The sequence below is a fragment of the Anomaloglossus baeobatrachus genome, chromosome 7, assembly GCF_048569485.1.
Source record: "Anomaloglossus baeobatrachus isolate aAnoBae1 chromosome 7, aAnoBae1.hap1, whole genome shotgun sequence".
In the NCBI taxonomy this organism is placed as follows: Eukaryota; Metazoa; Chordata; class Amphibia; order Anura; family Aromobatidae; genus Anomaloglossus; species Anomaloglossus baeobatrachus.
Window position 1 is genome coordinate 288,507,293 of NC_134359.1, and position 9,739 is coordinate 288,517,031.

Below are 9,739 nucleotides of genomic sequence, written 5' to 3' on the forward strand. Positions count from 1 at the left end.
CGACCCATCTTAAGATCCTTGATGGAGGAGCGGAGGTTCTTGGCCAAAATCTCCAGGTAGGCCATGCTATCCATCTTCCCATGGATGCGGACCAGATGGCCAGGCCCCTTGGCTGAGAAACAGCCCCACAGCATGATGCTGCCACCACCATGCTTGACTGTAGGGATGGTATTCTTGGGGTCGTATGCAGTGCCATCCAGTCTCCAAACGTCACGTGTGTGGTTGGCACCAAAGATCTCGATCTTGGTCTCATCAGACCAGAGAACCTTGAACCAGTCTGTCTCAGAGTCCTCCAAGTGATCATGAGCAAACTGTAGACGAGCCTTGACATGACGCTTTGAAAGTAAAGGTACCTTACGGGCTCGTCTGGAACGGAGACCATTGCGGTGGAGTACGTTACTTATGGTATTGACTGAATCCAATGTCCCCACTGCCATGAGATCTTCCCGGAGCTCCTTCCTTGTTGTCCTTGGGTTAGCCTTGACTCTTCGGACAAGCCTGGCCTCGGCACGGGTGGAAACTTTCAAAGGCTGTCCAGGCCGTGGAAGGCTAACAGTAGTTCCATAAGCCTTCCACTTCCGGATGATGCTCCCAACAGTGGAGACAGGTTGGCCCAACTCCTTGGAAAGGGTTTTGTACCCCTTGCCAGCCTTCTGACCCTCCACGATCTTGTCTCTGATGGCCTTGGAATGCTCCTTTGTCTTTCCCATGTTGACCAAGTATGAGTGCTGTTCACAAGTTTGGGGGGGGTCTTAATTAGTCAGAAAAGGCTGAAAAAAGAGATAATTAATCCAAACATGTGAAGCTCATTGTTCTTTGTGCCTGAAATACTTCTTAATACTTTAGGGGAACCAAACAGAATTCTGGTGGATTGAGGGGTTGAATAATAAATGACCCTCTGAATAAACTTTTCACAATTTAAAAAAAAAAAAAGAAATAACATTCTTTTTTGCTGCATTTCACACTTCCAGGCTGATCTACAGTCCAAATGTCACAACGCCAAGTTATTCCGAATGTGTAAACCTGCTAAATCTGCAGGGGGTTGAATACTACTTGTACGCACTGTATATTATTGTACATAGGAGCAGTATTATAGTAGTTATATTCTTGTACATAGGAGCAGTATTATAGTAGTTATATTCTTGTACATAGGAGCAGTATTATAGTAGTTATATTCTTGTACATAGGGGCAGTATTATAGTAGATATATTCTTGTACATAGGGGCAGTATTATAGTAGTTATATTCTTGTACATAGGGGCAGTATTATAGTAGTTATATTCTTGTACATAGAGGCAGTATTATAGTAGTTATATTCTTGTACATAGGAGCAGTATTATAGTAGTTATATTCTTGTACATAGGGGCAGTATTATAGTAGTTATATTCTTGTACATTGGGGCAGTATTATAGTAGTTATATTCTTGTACATAGAGGCAGTATTATAGTAGTTATATTCTTGTACATAGGGGCAGTATTATAGTAGTTATATTCTTGTACATAGGGGCAGTATTATAGTAGTTATATTCTTGTAAATAGGGGGCAGTATTATAGTAGTTATATTCTTGTACATAGGGGCAGTATTATAGTAGTTATATTCTTGTACATAGGGGGCAGTATTATAGTAGTTATATTCTTGTACATAGGGGGCAGTATTATAGTAGTTATATTCTTGTATATAGGGGCAGTATTATAGTAGTTATATTCTTGTATATAGGGGCAGTATTATAGTAGTTATATTCTTGTACATAGGGGCAGTATTATAGTAGTTATATTCTTGTACAAAAGGGTCAGTATTATAGTAGTTATATTCTTGTACATAGGGGCAGTATTATAGTAGTTATATTCTTGTATATAGGGGCAGTATTATAGTAGTTATATTCTTGTACATAGGGGCAGTATTATAGTAGTTATATTCTTGTATATAGGGGGCAGTATTATAGTAGTTATATTCTTGTACATAGGAGCAGTATTATAGTAGTTATATTCTTGTACATAGGGGCAGTATTATAGTAGTTATATTCTTGTATATAGGGGCAGTATTATAGTAGTTATATTCTTGTATATAGGGGACAGTATTATAGTAGTTATATTCTTGTACATAGGAGCAGTATTATAGTAGTTATATTCTTGTACATAGGGGGCAGTATTATAGTAGTTATATTCTTGTACATAGGGGCAGTATTATAGTAGTTATATTCTTGTACATAGGGGCAGTATTATAGTAGTTATATTCTTGTACATAGGGGGCAGTATTATAGTAGTTATATTCTTGTACATAGGGGGCAGTATTATAGTAGTTATATTCTTGTATATAGGGGCAGTATTATAGTAGTTATATTCTTGTATATAGGGGCAGTATTATAGTAGTTATATTCTTGTACATAGGGGCAGTATTATAGTAGTTATATTCTTGTACAAAAGGGTCAGTATTATAGTAGTTATATTCTTGTACATAGGGGCAGTATTATAGTAGTTATATTCTTGTATATAGGGGCAGTATTATAGTAGTTATATTCTTGTACATAGGGGCAGTATTATAGTAGTTATATTCTTGTATATAGGGGGCAGTATTATAGTAGTTATATTCTTGTACATAGGGGCAGTATTATAGTAGTTATATTCTTGTATATAGGGGACAGTATTATAGTAGTTATATTCTTGTACATAGGAGCAGTATTATAGTAGTTATATTCTTGTACATAGGGGGCAGTATTATAGTAGTTATATTCTTGTACATAGGGGCAGTATTATAGTAGTTATATTCTTGTACATAGGGGCAGTATTATAGTAGTTATATTCTTGTACATAGGGGCAGTATTATAGTAGTTATATTCTTGTACATAGGAGCAGTATTATAGTAGTTATATTCTTGTATATAGGGGACAGTATTATAGTAGTTATATTCTTGTACATAGGAGCAGTATTATAGTAGTTATATTCTTGTACATAGGGGGCAGTATTATAGTAGTTATATTCTTGTACATAGGGGCAGTATTATAGTAGTTATATTCTTGTACATAGGGGCAGTATTATAGTAGTTATATTCTTGTACATAGGAGCAGTATTATAGTAGTTATATTCTTGTATATAGGGGACAGTATTATAGTAGTTATATTCTTGTACATAGGAGCAGTATTATAGTAGTTATATTCTTGTACATAGGGGGCAGTATTATAGTAGTTATATTCTTGTACATAGGGGCAGTATTATAGTAGTTATATTCTTGTACATAGGGGCAGTATTATAGTAGTTATATTCTTGTACATAGGGAGCAGTATTATAGTAGTTATATTCTTGTACATAGGGGCAGTATTATAGTAGTTATATTCTTGTATATAGGGGGCAGTATTATAGTAGTTATATTCTTGTACATAGGGGCAGTATTATAGTAGTTATATTCTTGTACATAGGGGCAGTATTATAGTAGTTATATTCTTGTACATAGGGGCAGTATTATAGTAGTTATATTCTTGTACATATGGGCAGTATTATAGTAGTTATATTCTTGTACATAGAGGGCAGTATTATAGTAGTTATATTCTTGTTCATAGAGGGCATTATTATAGTAGTTATAGTCTTGTACATAGGGGGCAGTATTATAGTAGTTATATTCTTGTACATAGGGGCAGTATTATAGTAGTTATATTCTTGTACATAGGGGGCAGTATTATAGTAGTTATAGTCTTGTACATAGGGGGCAGTATTATAGTAGTTATATTCTTGTACATAGGGGCAGTATTATAGTAGTTATATTCTTGTACATAGGGGGCAGTATTATAGTAGTTATAGTCTTGTACATAGGGGGCAGTATTATAGTAGTTATATTCTTGTACATAGGGGCAGTATTATAGTAGTTATATTCTTGTACATAGGGGGCAGTATTATAGTAGTTATATTCTTGTACATAGGGGCAGTATTATAGTAGTTATATTCTTGTACATAGGGGGCAGTATTATAGTAGTTATATTCTTGTACATAGGGGCAGTATTATAGTAGTTATATTCTTGTACATAGGGGGCAGTATTATAGTAGTTATATTCTTGTACATAGGGGGCAGTATTATAGTAGTTATAGTCTTGTACATAGGGGCAGTATTATAGTAGTTATATTCTTGTACATAGGAGCAGTATTATAGTAGTTATATTCTTGTACATAGGGGCAGTATTATAGTAGTTATATTCTTGTACATAGGGGCAGTATTATAGTAGTTATATTCTTGTACATAGGGGCAGTATTATAGTAGTTATATTCTTGTACATAGGAGCAGTATTATAGTAGTTATATTCTTGTACATAGGGGCAGTATTATAGTAGTTATATTCTTGTATATAGGGGGCAGTATTATAGTAGTTATATTCTTGTACATAGGAGCAGTATTATAGTAGTTATATTCTTGTACATAGGGGCAGTATTATAGTAGTTATATTCTTGTACATAGGGGCAGTATTATAGTAGTTATATTCTTGTACATAGGGGGCAGTATTATAGTAGTTATATTCTTGTACATAGGAGCAGTATTATAGTAGTTATATTCTTGTATATAGGGGCAGTATTATAGTAGTTATATTCTTGTATATAGGAGGCAGTATTATAGTAGTTATATTCTTGTACATAGGAGCAGTATTATAGTAGTTATATTCTTGTATATAGGGGCAGTATTATAGTAGGTATATTCTTGTATATAGGAGCAGTATTATAGTAGTTATATTCTTGTACATAGGGGCAGTATTATAGTAGTTATATTCTTGTACATAGGGGCAGTATTATAGTAGTTATATTCTTGTATATAGGAGCAGTATTATAGTAGTTATATTCTTGTACATAGGGGCAGTATTATAGTAGTTATATTCTTGTACATAGGGGCAGTATTATAGTAGTTATATTCTTGTACATAGGAGCAGTATTATAGTAGTTATATTCTTGTACATAGGGGCAGTATTATAGTAGTTATATTCTTGTACATAGGAGCAGTATTATAGTAGTTATATTCTTGTACATAGGGGGCAGTATTATAGTAGTTATATTCTTGTACATAGGGGCAGTATTATAGTAGTTATATTCTTGTACATAGGAGCAGTATTATAGTAGTTATATTCTTGTACATAGGGGCAGTATTATAGTAGTTATATTCTTGTACATAGGAGCAGTATTATAGTAGTTATATTCTTGTACATAGGGGGCAGTATTATAGTAGTTATATTCTTGTACATAGAAGCAGTATTATAGTAGTTATATTCTTGTACATAGGGGCAGTATTATAGTAGTTATATTCTTGTACATAGGGGCAGTATTATAGTAGTTATATTCTTGTACATAGGGGGCAGTATTATAGTAGTTATATTCTTGTACATAGGAGCAGTATTATAGTAGTTATATTCTTGTATATAGGGGCAGTATTATAGTAGTTATATTTTTGTATATAGGAGGCAGTATTATAGTAGTTATATTCTTGTACATAGGGAGCAGTATTATAGTAGTTATATTCTTGTATATAGGGGCAGTATTATAGTAGTTATATTCTTGTACATAGGGGGCAGTATTATAGTAGTTATATTCTTGTACATAGGGGCAGTATTATAGTAGTTATATTCTTGTACATAGGGGGCAGTATTATAGTAGTTATATTCTTGTACATAGGAGCAGTATTATAGTAGTTATATTCTTGTATATAGGGGCAGTATTATAGTAGTTATATTCTTGTACATAGGGGCAGTATTATAGTAGTTATATTCTTGTACATAGGGGGTAGTATAGTAGTTATATTCTTGTACATAGGGGCAGTATTATAGTAGTTATATTCTTGTACATAGGAGCAGTATTATAGCAGTTATATTCTTGTACATAGGGAGCAGTATTATAGTAGTTATATTCTTGTACATAGGGGCAGTATTATAGTAGTTATATTCTTGTACATAGGGGTAGTATTATAGTAGTTATATTCTTGTACATAGGGGCAGTATTATAGTAGATATATTCTTGTATATAGGGGCAGTATTACAGTAGTTATATTCTTGTACATAGGGGCAGTATTATAGTAGTTATAATCTTGTACATAGGGAGCAGTATTATAGTAGTTATATTCTTGTACATAGGGAGCAGTATTATAGTAGTTATATTCTTGTACATAGGGGGCAGTATTATAGTAGTTATATTCTTGTACATAGGGAGCAGTATTATAGTAGTTATATTCTTGTACATAGGGGGCAGTATTATAGTAGTTATATTCTTGTACATAGGGGGCAGTATTATAGTAGGTATATTCCTGTACATGATCCAGCAGTTCTCTATATAGCAGTATATTGCCGCCTCTTTGTACTCGCAGCACTGAGACTTCTTAGTTGACTTCTTGTCTATTTGTGAGTTTAATGTTTATGGTTTTTTGCCAAACTTCCCTTTTCCGTAGTGATAAATCGTGAGGAGAAAGCAAATTATTTTTGAGAAATTACATTTTCCCAGATGACCTTTAAGTGCGACCATCACCTGCACATAAAACTACATTAGTGTCTGCGAGTTCATCCATCACCGGATGGTTAAGGTCATCGGCCGTCTGATCACTGTATGTCGCAAATTCGCCATATAGCAATATAGGAAAATGGGTGCGTTATATATGGAGGTATAATGGTGGCCACACAACTTTCCCAGAAACATTCAACGTAATAGTGTCCCAAGGAAGCTGAGAGGTTATAGAGGCCATTTATTCGGTCACTGATGATGTCACATAGTGACATCACTACATTAATGATGTCACTGCACTGATGTTATCACTTTATCATTTGTCATTACATTGATGATGTCACTGCGCTGATGATGTCACTATACTGATGATCTCACATTACGCAATTTCTCTACACCACTTCTGCCACTTCACACTTCACCATTGATGTCACTATAAGAGATGTCACTACGTTCATGATGTCACATCACTGATTATGTCACATTAAGATGTCGCTACTTTAGTGTCACTACTTGTAAAGACGTCACTATATTGATGATGTCACTGCAGTGATGATGTCATGTTAACACATCTAATATATAAAGCTAAGTGTATGTATGTGTGTGTGTATGTCCGCTAAAGGGGTAAAGGAATCTGCACCGTCACATTTACAATCACAAAATTTTGCGCAGAGGCCCCATTTGACTCATAGACTATGTTTTGTGAGGAAAGTTTAACCCCACGCTTTACAGTTTTTCACCAAAAAAACTGCTTACGTTAAAGTCAATGGAGTTGGGAGCCACAATTCACCCAGAACTTCAGAAATATGCGCAGCCATGCCCTTAAATGGAGTGTTGGCGTGTCACAATGCAGCCAGGGAAAGAGACAGACAGACAGGGAAAGAGGCAGACACAGACGGCGAAAGAGACAGACACAGACAGGGAAAGAGACAGACACAGACAGGGAAAGAGACAGACACAGACAGGGAAAGAGACAGACAGTCAGGGAAAGAGACAGACAGACAGGGAAAGAGACAGACAGGCACAGAAGACAGAGAAAGAGACAGAGACAGCAGACAGGGATATAGACAGACAGAGACAGACAGAGACAGGGAAAGAGACAGACAGGCACAGACAGACAGAGAAAGAGACAGAGACAGCAGACAGGGAAATAGACAGACAAAGACAGACAAGGAAAGAGACAGGGAAAGAGACAGGGAAAGAGACAGGGAAAGAGACAGGGAAAGAGACAGGGAAAGAGACAGGGAAAAAGACAGGAAAAGAGACAGGGAAAAAGACAGGGAAACAGACAGGGAAAGAGACAGGGGAAAAGATAGGGAGAGAGCCAGACAAGCACAGACAGACAAAGAGACAGAGACAGACACAGGGAAATAGACACAGAGAGAGACAGACAAGGAAAGAGACAGGGAAAGAGACAGGGAAAGAGACAGGGAAAGAGACAGGGAAAAAGACAGGGAGAGAGACAGGGAGAGAGACAGACAAGCACAGACAGGGAAATAGACAGAGACAGACAGGGAAAGAGACAGACAGAGACAGACAAAGAAATAGACAGGCAGAGACAGACAGGGAAAGAGAAAAAGACAGGGAAAGAGACAGGGAAAAACAGAGGGAAAGAGAAAGACAGAGACAGACAGACAGGGAGACAGACAGAGACAGGGAAAGAGACACACAGGTAAAGATACAGACACACAGAAACAGACAGACACAAAGACAGACAGGGAAAGAGACAGACAGAGACAGGAAGGGAAAGAGACAGACAGAGACAGACAGAAAAAGAGACACACAGAGACAAAGAAAGATACAGACAAAGAGACAGATAGGGAAAGAGACAGAGACAGAGAGAAAGTTATAGAGAGATAGGGAAAGAGATAGAGAGACAGACAGGGAAAGAGACAGACAGACAAAGAGAGAGAGAAAGAGAGAGGAAGAGGGACAGAGACAGGAAGAGAAACAGAGAGACAGTTACTATCCTGGGCAATGACAGGTACTACAGCTAGTGTCACTATATTGATGATGTCACTACACTCATGATGTCACTTTAAGAGATGTCACTACGGTCATGATGTTACTTCACTGATATGTCACTGATTATGTCACATTAAGATGTCGCTACTTTAGTGTCACTGCATGTTAAGCTGTCACTATATTGATGATGTCACTGCAGTGATGATGTCACTAAAGTTAACCATATCACTAATATGACAGCTATTTCTAATGACATCCCTCTACACATGCACGACTGGCTTGACTGAACGTTCATGAGTTTTCAATGAAAGTTCTCCTCTGGCAGCAGTTTATCTCAGAGGATCAGGCAGATTGAAATATGACATGCCCCACCCTTCTTTTCCCTTATATCTGATATTGAGGACAGTCTGATGTTCCCCATATAAATTAGTTGACTGACTCTAACTAGATACGTCTCTGTAGACCTACAAGGATATTCTCCGTTCCGTTACACCGCGACAATCAGAAGTGTTGGATCCCACGACTCCGTACAGGAGGAGGATATTGAGCGCTGGGTCCTGAGACGTCACGGAGGTGTTTTGTATTCTGGAGGATCCGGCAGAGGCAGCAGACGGCGTTTTGTGACTGACGTCTGCGGCGCTACAATGACTCCAGCGCAGCGTGAAAACCGTTTATCACATTATTGCAAATTCCTATGGAAAAGAAGACAAAAAAAGTCAGCGAGCGGCGGCGCCCCCGTCACACGGCCATTACCATCCCCGGAGATCAGAGACTCAATAAACTTCTGCTGCAGTGGACGGAGCCACGCGCTCCACGTCTCCCCCCGTTACTGGCGGCACACGTCATCAGACCGCTCTGCAAGGGTCAGGACGGAGCTGCGGAGAATGAAAAATTCTGCAACTTTCTAATATATATTTGCGTTTCACTTCCTAAACGTTCTCAAGATATCTGCTTGCTGTCAGTGAATGAAAGATTTTTTTATACAGCAAGTCCCAAAAATAAAGTTAAATTCTGCATTATGCTCCAGAGCTGCATTCACAATTCTGCTGGCGTGCACTGCTGTTATGAGCTAGTTCCCAGTGCTGGGCATTGTGAGTAGTGCACAGAAGCTTCTAGACACTGGACAAGCCGGGGCCATCGCCTGAGAGCTAACAGCTAGAAAATTGTGATTGTGTGGCGCCCCTGAGGTTTTAGGCACCACAGGGTACTGCACCCCCATTAGGGTGTAGTACTTATCCTGGGTTTTGGGAACATCGGTACCGGTTTCCACTCACACTACATGCAGTAATGGGGACCGGGCCAGGGTTGGATCACAGTAAGG

General features: G+C 37.7%; 1 protein-coding gene across 1 annotated transcript in view; it reads right to left on the reverse strand.

Moving 5' to 3' along the window:
* The window catches only part of LOC142245553 (melanin-concentrating hormone receptor 1-like), a 53,203-nt gene extending 44,091 nt beyond the window's left edge, over nucleotides 1-9,112 (reverse strand). Inside the window, exon 1 of the mRNA XM_075318342.1 lies at nucleotides 8,887-9,112. The gene's annotated coding sequence lies outside the window, so the exon portion shown is untranslated. The remainder of the gene's footprint in view (nucleotides 1-8,886) is intronic.
* Nucleotides 9,113-9,739: the final 627 nt, after the last annotated feature.